The 20,359-nt window shown below is 48.5% G+C and overlaps 1 non-coding gene across 1 annotated transcript; it reads right to left on the minus strand.

Moving 5' to 3' along the window:
* Positions 1 to 4,682: 4,682 nt before the first annotated feature.
* Positions 4,683 to 4,755, minus strand: TRNAF-GAA. Its single transcript has one exon. It is a non-coding gene; the product is annotated as a tRNA-Phe (tRNA).
* Between the last annotated feature and the right edge of the window lie 15,604 nt (positions 4,756 to 20,359).

Raw genomic sequence — 20,359 nt, forward strand, 5'->3', positions numbered from 1 at the left:
TCAAAATGATTTGACTCCTGGGTAATGTTAGCAAAATCACTAAAGGAATGTCCGGGGTTTCTATTGGCATAACGTGCCTGCCTGGCTGTCTCTGGTTGTACAAGATGGACGTGTAATCGGGGTACAGTTGTGTAAAAAAAAATTATTGCAGTGCAAGGGATGTTAGACAAAACAAAATGTTGTGTGTAATTGTGTCAGGTTTTAAAAACCTAAAGTGAGACTTATGTTTTGTAACATAATGTTATGAAGGTTAAACTATGGAAGGAATGTGCGTTTTCCCAGGACGTGTGCAGTGTATATTGGAGAAGGGGTAAAAGAAATGCAAACAAAACATGGTACTTAATTCAAACCCTATTAGGGCTCCAAAGGGAGCCACAATAGGCTGTGGTTTCTTTTTCAGATCTGTGTGTTTTGAAGCAGAAGATGAAAGTGGAAAGTAATCAGAACTCCGGTGGAAGTTGTTTGTGTCCCTTTTAAGACAGTCTCTGAGCTGCTGATGGCTTTGGATCCAAAAGCCAAGCCCAAAAGCCGGGGTGAATGCAAATGACCTAGCTGATGGGGGAAGGAGAGAACTGCCCATCAGTGGCAGCACAAAGGAGCTGCAAATAATAAATACATCTGGTCAGCAAACAAGCTACTGGAAGACTCAGATTGTGGCCCTCCAGGAAAGGGAGGTGAAAAAACAAGTCAAGCCTGAAAATAAGGGGGACAGGTTAACCCTAAGGAGTGTGTGTGTGTATGTACAGTGCTAAAGCTAAATCTAAAGCTGTCTCTCAGCTATTACCTGCGGATAAACTTAAAGCTTGGTGCAGCAGAGAAACTATTGCAAACTGGGTCTGTTGTACAAGAGGGGAAACTGAGGCACACCACCTCATGAATTTCATAAAGGACCCGAGTGGGGTAATTCACTATCTGACTATAGAACAAAATAAGGACAGCCTGGAGGAATTCTTCTGTTTTTCCTGCAATTAGGAAGGAAATTTGTAAAAGGAAGTGGTATTATTGTTATTAATCTGTCCCCACTGAAGGTGTGTGGAAATTGTTTCTTTTGTTTTCAGACACTCTACAAGGAAGCTGGTGCCAGCAAAGACTAACCCAGAATACCATGAATCTCTGTTTTGTGTTGTTTGTCTGTGGTGTTTGTCTTGTTGTCAGCATTGTTGTGTTTCAATGAACAGAAAACCTCATGACGTGGGTGGGGTGGCTTCAAAGGCTGACCTGGGGAAGATGTGTGTGGACATTCAAAATGCTCGACTAGGAGGCCAGCACCTGTGTAATAGCTACCGTGGTATCTGGAAGTGAATCGGCTGCTAAGGTGGGCCCCACAAGCCGTATGGGAATAATGAGAAGGGGATTTGCTCGCTGGGAATCAATGGGGGTGTGTGTAAAATGGTGTAAAGCCAGAGAAGATGTTTGAATGTGCCCCTCCCTGATGGCCATGGAGGAGCACACCCAATGGCCCGTGGCAAGGGGTGGACAATTGGGTGTACTGTGTATGAGGTGTTTTGCTGGAAATGTACATATTACTGGGGGCACAATTACACCAGCCCCTAACCAAATTCCACACTACACACTGCTCTCTGGGCTTTGGGGCACAGATAGATCTGTGAATCTTACTGCTGTGAATAATCAAACCAGCACATACAGCCTGATTCCACACCACGTGGTTAAGTTGGTTTGGACAATAACCCATTTCTCTGTGGACATTCAATGGACTTATGATATGGACAAAAGCACGAAAACCTGCAGCGGCAGCGTATTGCAACTGGGCACGTTAAGAGCTTGACCCCGTCGAAGGAGGAGAGGAGGTGTTTCGGTGGTGGCCAGGATGTTGGACCATGCGGCTAGTGCTCAGGTCTCTCGGTGTTGCTGTGGATTGTTACAGCGGCTGGTGTATTGCTAAGTATACTTGTGATACGTTGCCTATGGAAATAACCTAGAAGTAATGGAGTAAGCCCCTCCCCCCTGTACAAGACAACCTGGACCCAACCTTCCCAGGCCCACTATAGTGGGAAGTCTGGAACGCTAATTGGAACAGGTGTGGCCCACCTGTACAAGAGAAGGTGCAGGGCACTGCACTACGCACAGGACAGTGGGACAAATGGAATATCAGCACCTTCCACCTTGAGGCCTGGCCCGATCAGGAAATGTGTCACCATATGTCCTATGTCTTGCTAAGGGGGAGAATGGGAACAGGGACACAGGCAAGGCTCTGTGGCGTCAGGGCTGGGATGGGGACACTGAGGAAGGAAACTGGAATCATTGCTTGCTGGAAGTTCAATCCAATAAACATCTCATTGTTTGCACCTTGGGTATTGCTGCTCTGTGGGTACACAAGAAGGACCCAGTAATGGGAGGGTGAAGGGATAAACCCTCTAACACTAACTAACATCTAACAGCCATTTGAACCTCTTCTTCTCACACAGCTGCTTTGTCTCCAGACAGATCCCTTCTCTTTCAGAACAGCCTTTCTCTTTCCCTCTGTTTCACTCATTGAGGTGTGCGAGTAAACACTCCCCTTCTCTCTAGTCTCAGACAAACGCTAGTATTAACTGTTTGCTACTGATGGGTTTAGAAAGCATTTGTCAAGATGCCATTTCTGGGGGATTTTTCCCAAGATCCAGTATTTTGTGTTCAAACATCTCCCAAGCTTCCTTTCTGAAAATAAGGCTAAGGTTTCCTTGCAACATAGAGACAGTTTTCCACCCCAGATGGGACTCAAACCCGCAATCTCTGGCTTAGAAAGCCATTGCCTTGTCCATTAGGCCACTGGGGCCCTGATGAAAGAATGGAAATTTCATCTCCTAAATGCATATTTCTCATATTAACTTGGAAGCCAAATACCCTCTTTCTGCACCTTACAGAAATGTCTGCATCCCCTGGCAGCGAGGCTACTGGGCAGGTCACTTACAGAGCTGAGCACCACCTTTCTGCCAGCCATCTTTAGAGAAGAAGGGTCTTTCCCTTGACAGCCACACAGCGCTGCCTAGCATCCCGAGAGCCTCCCTCGTGTTCTCCCACAGCAGCCGCCTGCCGGTGTGGGTGGGAAAAGGGGACCAGGAAGCAGTGCGGCCTCATTACAGGACAGGAGGCCCTCACCATGCCCAGGCCTGCCTCTTGCCTTCAGCCCAGGCAGCCAGAGGTGCCAGGGAGCTCTCTGGCAGGCCTCCGCCTCAGCCAGGAAATAAGGAAAAGGCGATGAATGAAGAAGTCAGGAAATAACAAGGAAATGAAGAGGTTTGTCGAATGGGTTTCTGCCCAATTTACCATCTTCTCAGCTACCGCTCAAAGTTAAAGACCTAAAGTCGACCTATCGGCATAAGTACAGATGGTTAGGTGGGAATTAAAAGGAGCTGCTGTCACAAGTGTTAGGTGCCTGCAAGCAGCATGCAGACTGTTTAAAAACACTGCAATTAGAGGCTCAGATGAAACGTTTGCCCTAAATCAGAAGCGACAATAGGAGGACCAGCAGAACGCCACTCTAGGTAAACGGCCAAGTACTGGAGGCTGTTAGAGGCAAAAAGTCATTCCTCAAAATTTGGAAATCAGATCCTAGTGAGGATAATAGGAAGGTGCACAAACTCTGGCCTGTTAAGTGTCAAAGTGTAACAAGTCAGGCCAAGAAAGAATCTGAGAAGCAATATGCTAAAGACACAAAAGCTAAGCATAAATCCGGTCAATGCGAGTCCTGGTCTGTCCCCGCAGAAAGGTGAACCCCCTCTGTGGCTGGAGTGAGCTCCTCTAAGCCGACCTCACTACAGACCTGCGCCAGGTAGTGCTCATTGTGAAAATGTTTCCTCTGACGGTTGGGGAAACAGGACCAGCGGTGCTCAGGCCGGCTGACACAATTAACCCCCCCCCCCCCAACAACAAACATCATGCAGTCCAGAGGAAGGGAGCCTTTGATCTTCCCTCTCATGCCTTAACTGGGGACCATACACACTAATATAGCAGTAACCAGTGCCACAGAGCACAAAGCCCACCAGCAATGCCCTCCCTGGTCAGAGCTCCACCACCTTCTGTACTTGCACCATGAATGTGACTCCAGCCCCATCATTCTTCCCTGGCCAGGAGGCCCTTCCTCCAATCACCCTCTGCCTATTGAGCTACCCTAGAGTTATTAATGGGAATTTCCTGAACACCCACCATGGCTAAGTCCAGCTGCTCCAAGGCACTGAACATCAAGCGCCTCCTCCTGTGCCCCCAAATCCCTTCCACCTTCCACACAGCCACTTTTACAGATGCCCCTTCCCTGGTACTGCCCTTGCTCAGCTGCGCAGAGGAGTTTTCATCCCCTATTCCTGCCTGTCACTGCCCAGCAGCCCTCTGGCACCATTCCTGAGGGTCACCCTGCATTGCTCTCTTCCTGCCATGTTGGGAAAGACAGCTCTCATCCTTAAAGGTCAGGTGGGCCAACTAGGGGCAGAAGCCCATTCTATGTTTTCCTACAGCAGAGCCCAAGATCAGAGACTCACCTTCAGGGCCACCCAGAGGGGAGGCAAGTGGGGCAATTTGCCTCAGGCCCTGCAGGGGCCCCGTGAGAATACAGTATTGCCACTTTTTTTTAATGGAAGGGGCCCCCAATATTGCTTTACCCCAGGGAAACCCTGCTCATCTTGGGTGCAGGCACCACTGGGCTTCTAGAAAACAAGCTGCCCCTGCACAAAGAAGATGAAAGCACCTGCCAAAGCCTGGGATTGAACCAGGGACCTTTAGATCTTCAGTCTAACGCTCTCCCAACTGAACTACTTTGGCAGCTGTAGGCCAGTATTTTGGCCTGTTGCTTCTCTGCCTGGGATGTTTTGGCAGCAGTTGCACACAAAAAGGACGTCATTGTGAGCAGCCCATGAAGACAAGACTCGCTTTTGCCTGCCTTGCTCAGCTTGACTTGCTGCCTCACCCTGTTCCTGCCCTAGTGCCCGGGTTGACCTGGTGGTGGAAGGGGACTGGGGGCCAGTGGTGCGGGGAGGAAGTTGAGCTGGACCCTGAGCTAGACTAGACCCTGGCGGTGAGAGTCTGGCCACCACTTGCCGCCCCACCCTGTTGTCCTGGCTTCCCCCACTGGGCGTCATTTCGGGAGGGAAGTGGGGCTTCTGCCTCCCCTCCCCAATTTTCACACCGCAGGGGAGTGCGAACAGGAAAACGAACGGCTGCTCCACACCCCCACCGGAGGAACCCGGCGCCCTTAGCTGCTCCCCCTGCTCCCCCCCAGCTGTGCTACTGAGTGGAAGCGTCCTGTGCCCATAACACAGAGGTTGATTAATCAAAACCCTCTTCTGCCAGCACCGGGCCTCCTGCTTCTTACACTGGGCCTGCAAGCGAGGGGGCGGCTGGCACAGTGCCAAGAGTCTAACCTGTGTGGCAGGAGGCGGCTGACGCCCGCAGCCTGCTGGGAGCTCCCAGAAGTTATTAAGGGACAGAGACTCCTCAGTGCCCTTAGTAACAAGGGTTTGGGGTCACCGAGGCCAGTAAGAGGGTCACTATGTCGGCCCTATAACCCTGGGTGTCAGGTCACTGTGCAGCTTTGAACCAGAGCTCGGATCCCAACAACCAACCAACAGCCCACAGCCTCCTTCCGGGTCTGCCCCACCTGGTCACTCCTTACAGGCCGACCTTACCCCCCTTCCAGCCCCGGATTCACCCCCTAATCATCCTACTGCCACTCAGAGCCACAGCCGTGGAGTTGCTGAAGGAGGGAGGGGTGACTCTAGGGTGGGGTTCTTCTCTAACGATGGCTGGCAGAAAGGTGGTGCTCAGCTCTGTCAGGGACCTGCCCAGCTGCCTCGCTGCCGGGGGATGCAGACGTTTCTGTAAGGCCATTAAATGGGTATTTGGCATCTGAAGGAATGTGCAATTAAGAGAGGGAATTTCCATCCTTCTTTCTACTGGTCTTCAGGGCCCCAGTGGCCTAATGGATAAGGCATTGGCTTCCTAAGTCAGAGATTGTAGGTTCAAGTCCCATCTGGGGTGAAAAATTCCTTTCTTCTTGTATATTGCAAAGAAATCTTGGTCTTATTTTCACCAAGGAAGCTGGGAGATGTTGGAACACAAAGTACTGCAGCTTGGGAACAAGCCCCCAGAAATGGCATCTTCCACTCCACAAATGCTTTCTAAACCCATCAGCAGCAAACAGTTAATACTAGTGTTTGGCTGAGAATAGAGGAAGGAGTGTTTACTCCAAAACATCCATGAGCGAAACAGAAAGAAAGAGCAAGGCCGTTCTGAAAGAGACTGGATCTGTCTAGAGACAAAGCAGAACCTGAGAATGAGCAACAGTGTGAAAAGAGGTTCAAATGTATGTTAGGTGTTAGTTAGGTTGGTCTGACAAATTTCAAGAAAATACCAATGCTCGTAGACTGATGCGGACACTGGCTGTTTCTAATCTTTTACTGAGAGTTCATTGAGAAATATTTTCCTTAACTAGGTTATGGAATATTGGGTGGGCTATGAAGGCACCATTCTTCCTGCTTTCGCCCTTTGAGACAACACGGCTACATGGCATGCGGCCAGTGCTCACCTTCCAGTCAACTGCTAGAAGACAACACAGACAGGGATGGCAGCAGGGCAGACTGGAGCTCAGCGGAGATGGTGGGACCAGGTCTCATCAATGGGAGGTGACAGCTGCAAGCGCACTGGAGTGGCCACATTAGCAGCTCTGGCAATGCCACAGAGAGCAGTGCAGTGTGTTAGCTATCCCAGTGTGCAAGTGGCTGCAACGTGCTTTTCAAATGGGGGACGGGGGTGGAATGTGACAGGGAGTGTGTTGTGTGTACGTGGGGGGAGTGACAGTGTGTTTGGGGGGCTGAGACTGGATAAGCAGCCGGGTGTCAGAAACGGAGCTTTGAAAGGGGATATCCGCATGCCTGCAGCCGATTTCAAAACAATGACCAGAGTGGGCACTTGACTTCAGGGGATTATGGGACATTTCCTGAGGCCAAACACAGTGCAGTGATGCAACACGTCGTCCACACTGATGCCCGGGTATTTCAGCAGGGATCAGCAAGCTTTATGCTTCTCATGGAGTGCTCCAGGTGCTCCATGTGCCTTGCGAGTGTGGACACCTCAGGAGTTAGGGCACCCGGGGCTGCTTTAATGGGCTCTAACTTGCAAGTGTAGCCAAGCCCTTAGACTATGTCACTTGTGTGACTTACTTGTGCTATTGTAATAAATACAATAGACGTGCAATGGTCAGAAATTGCACCAGCAGAGAAGTATATTAAAGGGAAACCCTAAGGAAATTAAGAGTTTAAATTATCCTCCACATGTCCCGTGTCCCACTAAAATGAATCCAACCCACAGGGCACGTGGGCAGAAGTATCGGTGTCAGGATGCTACATTGTTAGCACAGTAAATGAAGCTGCAAAATAAATGATGTTTAAATGACCTCACTCTATTTTTTACAATTCGGTATTAAGAGGTAATAGATACAGACGGACACCAGGCAGGGTCGTTTGGAGGACGAAGCCTTTATGCTTCCATCACCCACCACTGTCAAGTTTTAGCCAATTAGGACAAGTCAGCAAACAAGAACAACCTCAGGGCTCAGTAACTGCTGCAGGTAGCAAAGTCCTACAGGGAGCAGTTTCTGGCACTACACCTGTGCAGCTCTGCTCCCTGGCTCTTCTCAGGCTCTTGCTCTCTCCTTAGCTCCACCCCACTCTGACCCAGGCAGTTCCAGCTCCCACGCTGGATGGGACCCCCTGGCCTGGTGACTCCCTCATTACACTGCCTGGCCTGTCAGTGCAGCTAACTTGGAGCTTTGGCCTCTCCCCATTGCCCCTGGGGACTGTCGGTCTCAGGGTCCTGATTTCCCATTGGCCCTTCCCCCTTCTACTGGGACTGGGAACTAGCCAACCAAAACCCCCACTAAGCTTTAGTAAGGGGCCAACAGTCCCTTACTCGAGCAGGCTCCATGAGGGTCACTGATGGCCAGAGAAGGGTGCATGAGCTGGTCCCATGGTGTAATGGGCAGCACTCAGGACTCTAAATCCTGCAATCTGAGTTCAAATCTCAGTGGGACCTTGTGGTAAAGCCCTGGAGCTCCCACTGCTCCACTTCCCTGTCTCCAGCTCTGCAAGAGCCATTTTTTCCCCTCCTACTGGATGGGTCAGGGCTCTAGAACTGGCTACTGACACCTGAGGGTTGGGATTCTCACGGCTTCACCTGGTGCCCACAAGTCTGGCACTTGCCTCTGTGCTTTTCCTCTTGCCCACCTGGCGCTTGAAAGAAGCAGGGCCAGGGCCAGGCTTCATAGTCAGGGCTGGGCAGGCTGGAGCCCAGCACCTCTCCTCCTCTGGGCACCTAGAGCAGAGGCGGCTGGTGCTGACAGCTCCAAGGGAAGGCTTAAAAGCCACAGAGACCAGGGCAAGAGGAGGAGAGGACCATGCCTATGTGTGGCCAGCAGACAGCCACAGGGCCAGCCTGCTCCCTGCTGTGCTGAACCCCACTGAAGGCCACCCACAGGCCAGCATGTGGGGCGGCTGCTGATGCTCTGTGGCCAACATCAGAAGAGGGTAGGAAAGCAGGGCCAGCCCCCCGGTGGGACCTCTTATGGTTCCCACTCCAGGTGCTCACTTTGGCAGTGGAGCCGCCCATTTTCTTTGGCAAGTCAGGAAGGGCAAAGGCGAGACTGGAAGCCCCTGGGACTCAGGTCCCAGCCTTTGTGACGCCCACCCCCCAACTCCTTCCCGGGGCTCTAGCTGAAGCCAGAGCATTGGCCTGAGTGGCCAAGAAGAGGTTCCAGCCCTGAAGGGAGCAGGACTTTCAGCACAAAGTGAGCACAACCACGAGGGGACTCAAATCCTGAATCATCCGATCCACAGGGAGATGCCTTATCCTTTAGGCCACATGATGAGGGTCTAAGCTCTTCTTTGGAAAAGCCGGACACTGTGTTTCTCAGGTCATCAACTGAGGGGGCCGAGATGCTCTGGGCACAAGAAGTCGAGTTCCCAGCGAGACGTGAGACTTAATTGTATGGGGCCAGGTGCAGGGCTTTGGCAGGAAGGCTCGGGCATCGGGGATTGAGGTGCAGCGGATGGACCGGCTGTCTAGGCAGAGAGATTTAGTCTCCCTGAGGAGGAGGAGGAATCCTGCTGACAGGCAGTGGCTGTGCAGAAAAAGAGGAGGGGTTCCTTGGACTTTTTTTGCCTCTCTTTTGCCTGCCTGCTCACTCTTGCCTGCACGCTGGGATAATCAGTCTTGTGGTGAATGGTGAAGCTGTTTCCTACCAGGCCCCAGGTCGCTCACTTGGTAGAGCATCAGGCTCTTAATGTGAGGGTCTAGGGTTCAAGCCCCTGTCTTCGTGCTCAGCTTTTAAGTTGCCTTGTGTACCAGGAGCCAAACTCTGTTCACAGCCACACAGGGATTCCCAGAAGCTGTGGCCATTTCCTGGAAAGGTTCCTTTCCTTAGCAATCAGGAGAGAGGCCACAGCTGCAGGTGCAGATAGCGCAGTCTCTGGCTGCCAGGAAGCGCTGTGGGGCCAGGTGCTGAGAAAGCTCAGAGTGGGAGCAGCAGAGATGAGGGGAAGAGAGACAGAGAAGCAATGAGTTCCCACTCCCTTACCCAGAGTCTGCCTGACCTGGAGGACTGTTAGGATACAGATATTCAGGCCTGTCTGCAAAGGCCTGTACTTTAAGAATTTAGGTGTATTTTTATCACTTAGCTAGTTATAAAAGTATAAAAGAAAGAATAAAAAATCACTGTCTGTCTGTGTAATGGCCTTCTCTTACTGTGACAGTCTGAGGCCTGGTTCTTCGGCTAAGCAGCAAAGGCAGGCAGAAGGTGGGAAGTGTATGGTCACATTCACACATTCCCAACTAGTCACAGTGAAATAAGTTGCTATTGGGCTGTGAGGAATACAATCCTGTCCTGATATTCCTGTCACCTCCAGAGAAAGGGAAACTTAGGCTGTGGCTACACTTAGCACTTCAAAGTGCTGCCGCGCTTTGAAGCGCTAAGTGTAGTCAAAGCACCAGCGCTGGGAGAGAGCTCTCCCAGCGCTGTCCGTACTCCACCTCCCTGTGGGGAATAACGTACAGCGCTGGGAGCCGCGCTCCCAGCGCTGGGGCTTTGACCACACTGGCGCTTTGCAGCGCCGCAATTTGCAGCGCTGGAGAGGGTGTGTTTTCACACCCTGCTGCAGCGCTGCAAATTTGTAAGTGTAGCCAAGCCCTTAGTTTGGTAGCATCATCCTGTCTGGCCAGAACTCACTTATCAATAGACACAGCTGGAAAACCCTTATGTCTGTATAGATGTAGTTGTGAAATCCTCCCTTCTGTATTGTTTTGTATGTTTATTTGCATGGTCTCTGTCTGGTTCTCTGATTGTTTCTGTCTGCTGTATAATTAATTTTGTTGGGTGTAAACCAATGAAGGTTGTGGAATATAATTGGCTAGATAATCATGTTACAGTATGTTAGAATTGGTTAGTTACATTTCAGTAAAATGATTGGTTAAGGAATAGCTAAGCAAAACTCAGGTTTTACTATACAGTCTGCAGTCAGTCAGGAAGGCGGGGGGCGGGGGAATGGGAACAGGGACTGGGGATGGGGGAATTGGGATCCTGTTTTGCTACGGGGGAAATGGGAACAGGGGATGGGAACAGAAACAGGGACACAGGCAAGGCTCTGTGGTGTCAGAGCTGGGATGGGGACACTAAGGAAGGAAACTGGAATCATGCTTGCTGGACGTTCACCCCAATAAACATCGAATTGTTTGCACCTTTGGACTTCGGGTATTGTTGCTCTCTGTTCATGCGAGAAGGACCAGGGAAGTGAGAGGGTGAAGGAATAAGCCCTCTAACACTGTCATTTGTTGCTCTAGGCTCCATATGTACGTGCACATTCACATCCCACTCCCGACACAATCACTGTTTTCTATCTGACGAAATAGCCTAATTTCAACCTCTCCTGTAACCTTACACCACCAACTATTCAGCATTTGTATGAGAGAAGTTGGAGGGAATTCAAACATCTTCAAAAGTGGTGCGTTTAGAGCCCCTCGCTGGGTAAATTCCAAGCTCCTGACCCAGAAGAGTCTTGGCCTGGCTTGAGGGGGGCAGGCTTGGCTGGTCAATATAGAGGGGGAGGGAGAAGGGTACATGGACAGTGTAGAATGTGAGACTCATAAGCTGTGGTTATGTGCTCTGAGAGTTAGCCCCTTGCTTTCCATTTAAGGTCAGGGAGGGATATTATAACCAAGTGTTCTGGCAAAACTTTTCCCCCGGCCTGGTCAGTGAATCCTATGGTGAGAAACTTTCTGTGCATTTCAGTTTCTTGTATTGTTGGATGGGGCCTGAGGTGCTGGAAGGGAAATGTCCATGGAAAACTTGGACATCACTGTTGTCCGAAAAAAGGCAGGTGTTAGACACAATCGCTTCTCGTATTCCCGTGGAATCTGAGTCTAGCTGAAGAATTTCTGTCTATCCTAGAGAGAATCATTCCATTGTAAATACAAATGCAATGAGATCTTCAGGTCGAGTCAGCACCTTTTAAAAATATTTACTGAGCAAAAAGCCATTCTTTGCCTTGTTGATAAGGACAAGAAGCCCTCTTTTCCTTTCCATTTCACATGCAAAGTGAATGGAGATTTTCATTGAAGAACTTCTAGTTTTAAGGGGAATTGAACCCAGGCCATGGCTGTTAAAACACCAGAAACCACTGCTTAAAGCACCAGGGAGGGCTGTCTTTTTCTGACAGCCAGTGTTGTTTTTCTCAGCCTCCTACTTCACCAATGTCAGACTCTGAGTGCAGTTAGGCTCTGGAATAGGCTCCCAAAGGCATCTGTGGTGTCTCTGTCCTCAGAGGTTTTTAAGAACAGGTTGAACAAACCTCTGTCGAGGATACTCTGCATATACTTGGTCCCATAGACAACCTGCTCTGGCTCTATCTGCTACCTTCATCGTGTTTGGATGTAAAGGTGGGAAATGATGGGGAAATTGGCCCCTCTTTCCAGTTTAAATGTTGTAACTTCTACATCTAGACCGGGGTGGCCAACCTGAGCCAACGTAACTGCCAAACGTGCACCTTTGTATGCAACTGCTGAGTCAGTTGTGAACCTTGCTACCATTATCATTATCCCTTTGAAAGAATGATGGTGATGGACACTTGGCTCTATATCCCAGAGTGCCCTGGACGTCTACAGGCTGCATTAGCCAATCCAACCATTCAGCACTTGCAGATGGGCACCTCTGTATTGTGCCTGAGTCTTGTACAGCTATGAAAGGCTGGTAGATGCTGATATTTTCCCGTCTTTTTAACCAGCGCTAATACCCAGCCAGGCCAGGGCTGGGAAGAGAGAGCAGCAGGTTTCCCCTATTGTGGCTGTCTCGCTTTTTCTTGACTAGCTTCACCTCCGCACCAACTTGTGCTTTTTTGCATGTGAGCCTGGCTAGCTTAGTTGGCAGAGCATCAGTCTTTTAATCTGAGGGTCCAGGGTTCAAGACCCTGGTCAGGTGAAAAACTTCTCACTGTGATTATAAAAATCTGTCTTTCTGGAGTCTTGTTCAGTGTTACTCTTTCTCTCCAGGATGTTCCCTTTTGTAAGAAGGGCCTTTCTGTGGGGAGGATTGAAGGAGCAACTCCTTGACATCCCCTCTGTCCTTGCAGGCTGGAGGAATAAAGTCCTCTGGGCATATAGCATGTTCCTCCCCTAAACACACAGAATATTCATAAGGAATTAGAATTAGAATCCACCACTTTCCTTGGGAGCTTGTTCCTGTCGTGAATCATCCTCGCAGTTGAATATTTGTGCCTTAGTTGTAATATGAATTTGTCTCTTTTCACCTTCCAGCCATTGGGTCTTGTTATGCCTTTCTCTGCTCGATTAAAGAGCTCTTTCATACCCAATATTTTCTCTCCATTAAGGCCCTTCAACACTTCAGTGAAATCACCTTTCAATCTTCTTTTGATAAGCTAAACAGGTTGAGCTCGTTCAATAGCAAAGAGCCACCAAATGTTCTGAGGGCTGGAGAAAAATGTCTTCTAGGGAAAGTGGTGGATTCTCCATCTCTTGATATCATTTAATGAAGACTAGATGCCTTTCTGGAATGTGTTTGCCCAAAAGTAGCTATTGTGTCATACAGGAGGCCTGTGATATGCAGGAGGTCAAATAAGATGCTCTAGTGGTCTCTTCTGGCCATAAAGTCGACTAATTTCTGAAAAACTGAGTGTAGCATTGGGAGCAGCATCTGATGTTTTCCTGTCTAGCCGGCTTGCTGCCTAGAACGAATGCTCCTTGAGTGGGGTTGTTGGTGCCACTAGGCCTGAGTAAACCAAAGTTGTGACTTTGGGCCTGAAGTGAACCAAAGTTCTTACATGCTGTGAATTTTAACCAGCCTAAGATGCTAACAGACTGCAAGCAAAATGTGTAGCTGTCAGCAATCTCCGCTTGCAAATGTAGGAGTTTGAAACAGCAGAAGCGGCGGGGAGGAGGGGGAGAGGGGGAAGGAAAATCTGTATGCGTTTGTTCTGTCAAGGCCAACAGATAAGCTTATGGATGAGAACTTTTTCTAACACGCTGAAATGTAATGTTTTAAGTAACTGCTGCTGGGAAGGGAGGGTGAGGGGAAAACCAGACAAAGGCTTACACAAACAAGGGGGGTATAAATGCTGGGATCCCGCCTGCGCGCGGGTGTGCAGGATTTGAGAATGCTTTTCTCCCTGGCACCCTATTTGGGCTCAAATAAACCTGGTTTTGCTTCTCCACCCTGGTGTGATAATTAGTGCGACGCACACCGGGCAACGAACCCTGCTGTTGCTCCGCCTCGGGCTCTTTGAGCCGGCAACAGGGTGATCCACAGGGAGTAGTTCAAACCTCCAAAGTGCCTGGGCAGGGGCAGGACATTAGCACAGCAAGGGAGGGGGTGTGGCAGTGACATCACAAAGGCCTTTTGCAGGACCTCAGACAATTGGTCAAAGGTGGTGGGGAGGTGGTGACCTCACAGAGAGATGCTGACATCAGCCAGGCAGGACAGGGGCAAGGGGCCAGGGAAACCTCAGAGACCCCTGTGGCTTTGCTTCAGCAAGTCTCCTTCTCCAGGTCTCTCTTTGAGGACTGAGAGAGTATTCAGGTTCACGGATGTGAGCGCCAGGAGGAACCTCTTTTGAGTTTTCTCCTTCCCTTTTAGTGATTTTACTAGAAAACAGAAGTCCCTGTTTAGAAGGTAAGAGCCTCCTTGAGGGAAGGGGTGTCATAGGCGTGTCACAGTTCACATGCCAGTGGCCCTCCTACACTGTCAGGAAGTTCCCAACACCCTGCTCTGTGTTCGCAGTGCGGGAGAGAGCAGCATCCACGGCAGTGATTTGCTCATGGCTGCCGGAGCAGAGCAGCAGGCTCAGCTGTCAGAACTTCCCAGAGCGATGAAAGGGGAGGGGCCCATGGCTCATTAGCAGGAATGCAGGGCAGGCGAGTTCACAGCAGGCATTGTGGGATACTGGGGAAGGCCAGTTATGGTGATATAATGAACAGCAGTGTTTACTCTGTTACTTTAAGTTTGCTGCAAAAAGCTCTAGCCCTCTCATTGAAGTCGGTTTATTTTGTCAGCAAAACAGGGCACTTTTGTCGCCAGACGTGGCATTGCAGTGTGTACACCAGCCACAAGCCACTGACCGAGAGAGTGTTGTGTGTTTTTCACACACCTGAGCAATATAATTCTGCTGAAACAACTTTGTAGTGCAGACGTGGCCAAAGATTCACTCACACACAGCTTGCAAGGAAAACCTCACCTGCTCCTCTGCTTTGCAGAATCCAAACACAAGCAAAGCTTGTCAGGCCCTGGTGGTGATGGCAGGGAGTCAGGTGTGGGCAGACAGTGTGTTATAGCTACCCCCAGGCACCATGGCTTAGCTGGCTAAAGCTTCTGTTTTGTAAACAAGAGATCCTGGGTTCAACTCCCAGGGGTCCCTTGTTGACTGGTTGTTGGGGCACCTGGTATTGGCTACTGTCAGAAGACAAGGTTCAGAGCTAGATGGGCCTTTAGTCTGGCCCAGTGTGGTTTTTCTTATGGTTTAAATAACACTCACAGGCACTGATAACAGAGTTACTGAACGTTTGGGAGTTAGGAGCGGGTAGGTCAGTGGTCCAGTCCCCACACAGATGACCCCCTCTCTCTGAGACAGGGGCAGGTCTGAGCTCTCACCCAAATGCTCATTGTGGCTGCCAGAATCTGTGAGCAGCTTGTTTAGTTTACGGCAAAGGTTGAGTCCTGCTTTGTGCACCGTGTGTGAGAATGAAAATCCTAAACTGCCCTTTGAAATAACGAATGCAGCAGGACGTGTTATTGTCCCTGCCCCAAAGCAGACAGACCAATGGAGAAATGCCGTCGAGTCCAAGGTGATACTCCCCTGCCATTTTACCTTTTTTGCTTGCTAAACTCCTTCTTATCTGCCCGGCCCAGGCTGTCCTCTGCCTCAGCTGCTGCTCCCGGCCTGCTCTAGAGTCAAACACGCAGGGCCCCCAGGGAACAGAGGCTGGGACAGGGCAGCAGCCTGGGCTGGGCTGGGAAGATGCTGGGAGTTCTCGTTCCCTGAGAACTGTCCTGGCTCCCTTCTCAACAGCAAACAAATCAATTCCACGTCCCCTCCCCAGAAAAACCAGCCTGGAGCCAAGGGCAGCAGGGGACAATTCCCTCCAGTTCCCACCGAGGCAGGAGAGAATCCAGGGTGTTTCTAGCAGAGCTTATGGAACTGACGTGGGGAAACCAGCCTTTAACAACAGGCAGTTCCAGTTTAAGCTCAGTGTTTTTAACAATTTCTACAACATTAAATAACCCTTCAATCGTAGTGTCACCACCCATAACATTGCTTCAGCCTTATAGGTTCCTAAGTGTACAACTCAACATCTCTTCAAACACAAGGGAGTGGAGATTAGTCAATGTTCAGAGTCATCCCACATAAAAGAACCAGGTTGTGGTACATACTGGCCCCATCATGTGGCCATCGCCTTTCCCTCCTCTCTGTTAAAAGTTTTAGTATTTTGCACAGAAACTTTCTTCCCTCAGGAGAGTCCTGGGAACCAGGGCTGCCAGCCAGACAAACACCTTTAAGAGGCGGCATAACCTGTCAAAAAGTGATCTCCCTCCTTCAGTTCAGTGACACCCTGAAATGTTCCTTATCCCGGCAGAGCTGGAGGATTGAAAGCAGCTACATCAAGCCCCTGTGTAGCTAACAGGAATGAACACAAACACTCCCTGGTATCTGAAGTGATGTTTAGTTTTACCCTTGGTAAACTACAAGACTAAAGGGAAAGGCAGTGGTGGTGCCAGATATAAAGAGAGAAACATGAAACAGTCATCATGGTTATGCCCATAGTGACTGCTAAATCTTTCTATATTCTTCTTATTATCATCAGTGTTTTATTTTCTCTGGCATCTAGACATTGACTAGATCTTGACCAAGAAATTTGGATCTTGATAAAATAATCGACTATCCCTGGTTAAGGCAATGGACTTGACACACACTCGGGTGTCTCCACGCAGGTTCAAGTACTAACAACAGTGGCTGCCTTACAGCCATAGCTTTTAATCAGGGCAATACATTGATACAAATTCCTTTTAAATAATTTCTCAGCCAGAGTCCTTCACCCACATTACTTAGGGCACTGGGCCACCATGTGGACGTTTCATTTCCTGCCTCAATTTCACACAGAGACACAATTTCCTTTGCACAAATCCATGAACAGCAAAACCTCCCTGTGTCTCTTGTCTGAGCCAGGGCATTCGATTCCATTGAACCCTTCTCTCCTGCAATGGCGATGGTCAGACAGAGGGGACGTGGCCACCTTCACCTCTGACAGTGAGATATTGGCTCAGCTCTTTCTTTCTGCTGCTGTTGTTAGTCCATGAAACATCAGGGATGGAATGCAAGGCTGAGTTCATGCACCAACCCCCTGAAACATTTCAGTGCCCCAGAGAAATCCTGCCCCCGGCTATTGGCATGATATGGTGGATATTCGAATACGAAAGGGACTGTGTGAATTGTCAGTGTGGGGAATGAACAACAATCTATAGCAATGTCATTAACCACAAACACACTCTCATCCTGCTCCAGCTGGAAGGGAAATGGGCAGGAACTCTTGCTGTTCAGCCATGGACACACTTACACTAATGCACAGCCGTGAGTGTGCTGGGGAAGCTGGTCTGAGCAAGTTGCAGTGACAATTCTGTGAGAACAGAATCATTGTGTAGGGCAGTAGCTGTACTTCAAATAATTGTGGCTGAGTGGTTAAGGCAATGGATTGGACTTCCATTGGGGTCTCCCCACACAGCTTTGAATCCTGCCAACTATGGAAGCATTAGTGTGTTGTCCTAATGTCTGAGCATCTATGGAGCCAGATCTGGTCTCACACTGAGGCTGTCTACACTTAAAATACTCCTTTAGCCCTGTGGAGTAGACAGTAGCTACAGTGAGGGGAGGGGCTTCCATCCCTGTAACAGCTGCATTGGCAGAAGAATCTTTCCTTTCATTTAGCACTATCTAACCATGGCTTAGGTCAGCTTAATTATACTGGTTCTGGGGGTTTTCACACCCTGAAAGACGTACTTGGAGTTGTTAGAGGGTTTATCCCATCACCCTCCCATTCCCTGGTCCTTCTCGCGTGACCAGAGAGCAGCAATGCACGAAGCTCAAAGGTGCAAACAATTCAATGTTTATTGAGGTAAACTTCCAGCAAGCAATTATTCCAATTTCCTGCCTCAGGATCCCCTTTCCCAGCTCTGACACCACAGAGGCTTGCCTGTGTCCCTGTTCCCATTCCCTGTTCCTATTCCCCCCCCTTAGCAAAACATAATTCTAATTCCTCTACCCCCATTCTCATTCCCATTCCCCCCCCTTACTTCCTGACTGACTGCAGACTATATAGTAAAACTGGAGTTCTGCTTAGCTATGCCTTAACCAATCATTTTACTGAAATGTAACTAACCAATCCTAACATATTATCAGATGATTATCTAACCAATTATACCCCACCACTTTAATTGGTTTACACCCAACAATTTAATTCTACAGCAGACAGAAACAATCACAGAACCAGACAGAGATTATACAGACAAGAAAGAGGAAAGTCGGGACTACAGTGATAGAACAACACAGAAATGAGGATTTCACACTTCAGCTATTGAGCAGTGAGTTGTTCCCAGACAGGGTGCTATCATGGTAGAGGTTGTGGGTGTTGGTTGTGTCAAAGTTAGACTCAGGACTCACAGTTTGTCAGACCACTCTGTTTTATTAGCACAGCGCTTCTGCTAATAACACCCAGATAATGTGAACCCCATGCAAGACACAAACTATCTTATTTATACAGATAAAAGGATGAGAACTTAACAAGATAACAAAGGGAGCAGAATCAGATAAGTTTACCTGGGCTAGGCATGCATATCTTATTTCCTTACTAATTACTACCCATCTTCTGTTAATATTTTGCCATTAGCACCATTGTTTATGCCTAATGTTTCTTTTCCTGGCACCTGTATTTCAACATTTCTTATTTCTGCTTAAAGGTACATACAACATTTCTTTAATCCATTCTTATTTTTACAATATAATTCATTCTACTTTCACAATCCCTCCTTTTGGTCAAGCTTACGCCATGACCAAAATTTTACTAGGTTCCACATATTAACCGTTCTTTATCTCTTTGTTCATCAGCAATATTCAAAATCATCATATTAGCACTCTGTTCTGGGGCAGTCACCTGAGTAGCATGCCTTACACAATTTTGGGTACAACAGGAGACTAACTGAAAACATACAAAAATTATTAGGATTCCAAACAGGATAGTCAGGGCTCCCTGAAACAACCAGTTTCCTATGCCAGAGAATACTTAGCCACTTCCATAAAGAACTTGGCTCTTCATGGGAAGATATGCGATTTGTTCTAAGTGGCGTGATCTATTACCTCATTGGTATCGTCAGGTATAAACACACAACATTGTTTTCCAATGAGAGCACAGGTCCCTCCTTTGGCCGCCAGCACTATGTACAATGCCTGACGGTTTTGGAGGCCACCTGTCGGACCGCCCCTGTTTCTTTGGCCAGGGCTCTTAAACTTTCTCCAGTTTTATTTGCCATTATTTTAACTACTTCTTTTAACCTCAGGAGCCTTTTTGCCCGGTGTATTACTCCCCCAAGTGGGTTAAAGGAACTGCCAATAGTCTCTTCCCAGGTGTCATTACTGTTCCATATTGTGTTAAACGGACAAGGTCCTCCAGTGAGGTCTGGGGAATTGAGTGGGATAGCCAGGACAGGAACATCAGTTTGACAGTGGGCTGGGATGTGGCTGCAGACCCAGCATTTAGAAATATTAAGGGTCTGAGCTATCCACACTTGCTGCTGGATAAAAGAATTGTCATTGTGGACTCCCCAGACCTTCAGACACCAACAGCCGAGGAACAGGCACCACATGTTGGAGGCAGGGCCCTTCTGGTTCTGACAACCTCAACTGAGGGAACTGTAGTCACAGTTTTATGTCCACCAGGCAGCAGGCGCTAGGCTCACTACTGCTTTTTCTTGGGCCTTGCTTTAGGTAGTCGTCTGCTTCTGGCAACCCTTTCGAGAACGTAGATTGTAAGGTATTGCAGGCTGTTCCTCTACGTCATCTTCTGGAGTCAAAATTGACTCTGCATGGTCCTGAGGTGATGATTGGTTCGCTGGGGTGGTGCATTCTTACACGGCAAAGCATGTATTCATGCTGCGGATGCCAGACAGTTTAACAGCCGTCTGGGTAGTAAGCAGTGCCTGATGATTCTTTGATACTCTTTAAGTCTTTTTGCTTCTTTCCTTGACTCTGGCTATAACAATGGCCTTCACACCTTATCTTTTCCTGATGCATTCATTCCTCATTCACACAAACAGATTGAGAATACAAACAGTAGTATTTTATATCGAGCAAAAAGGCATTGCAAATTAAACCTTGCTAAGTTTTACAATGAATAACCAAGACAATTTACATTGAGACACAGGCCTTCAATGTTTCTCTAATTTACTTAACATAGACACAATAGAGAATCCTGTAAATTTGTAAGTGTAGCCAAGCCCTTAGAGAGGGCCCAATTTGTAATGCATATGGGAAAACAGAATCTTATAGTCCCAGAGGGTCATTTCTTTCTGCTATTCAAAAAGGGTGGCTAGCAGGATGAAATCAAATTATACATTATAAAGTCCAGCTCCTACATACCCCCCTTTTGACACTAAGATTATCAATCGCCAGTGTCACTTCTTATGTAGTAAAACACTGGGAGGTGATTTGGGCCTGTGGCTCTAGCTTTGCATACATTTGTTTTATCCACCAACATATTTTAAACATTTCAATTAAACACATACAATTTAAAACCAAAAACAATTAGGGGTAGTAACATTAGTATGCCA

The sequence above is a fragment of the Mauremys reevesii genome, linkage group 12 (assembly GCF_016161935.1).
Source record: "Mauremys reevesii isolate NIE-2019 linkage group 12, ASM1616193v1, whole genome shotgun sequence".
NCBI lineage: Eukaryota > Metazoa > Chordata > Testudines > Geoemydidae > Mauremys > Mauremys reevesii.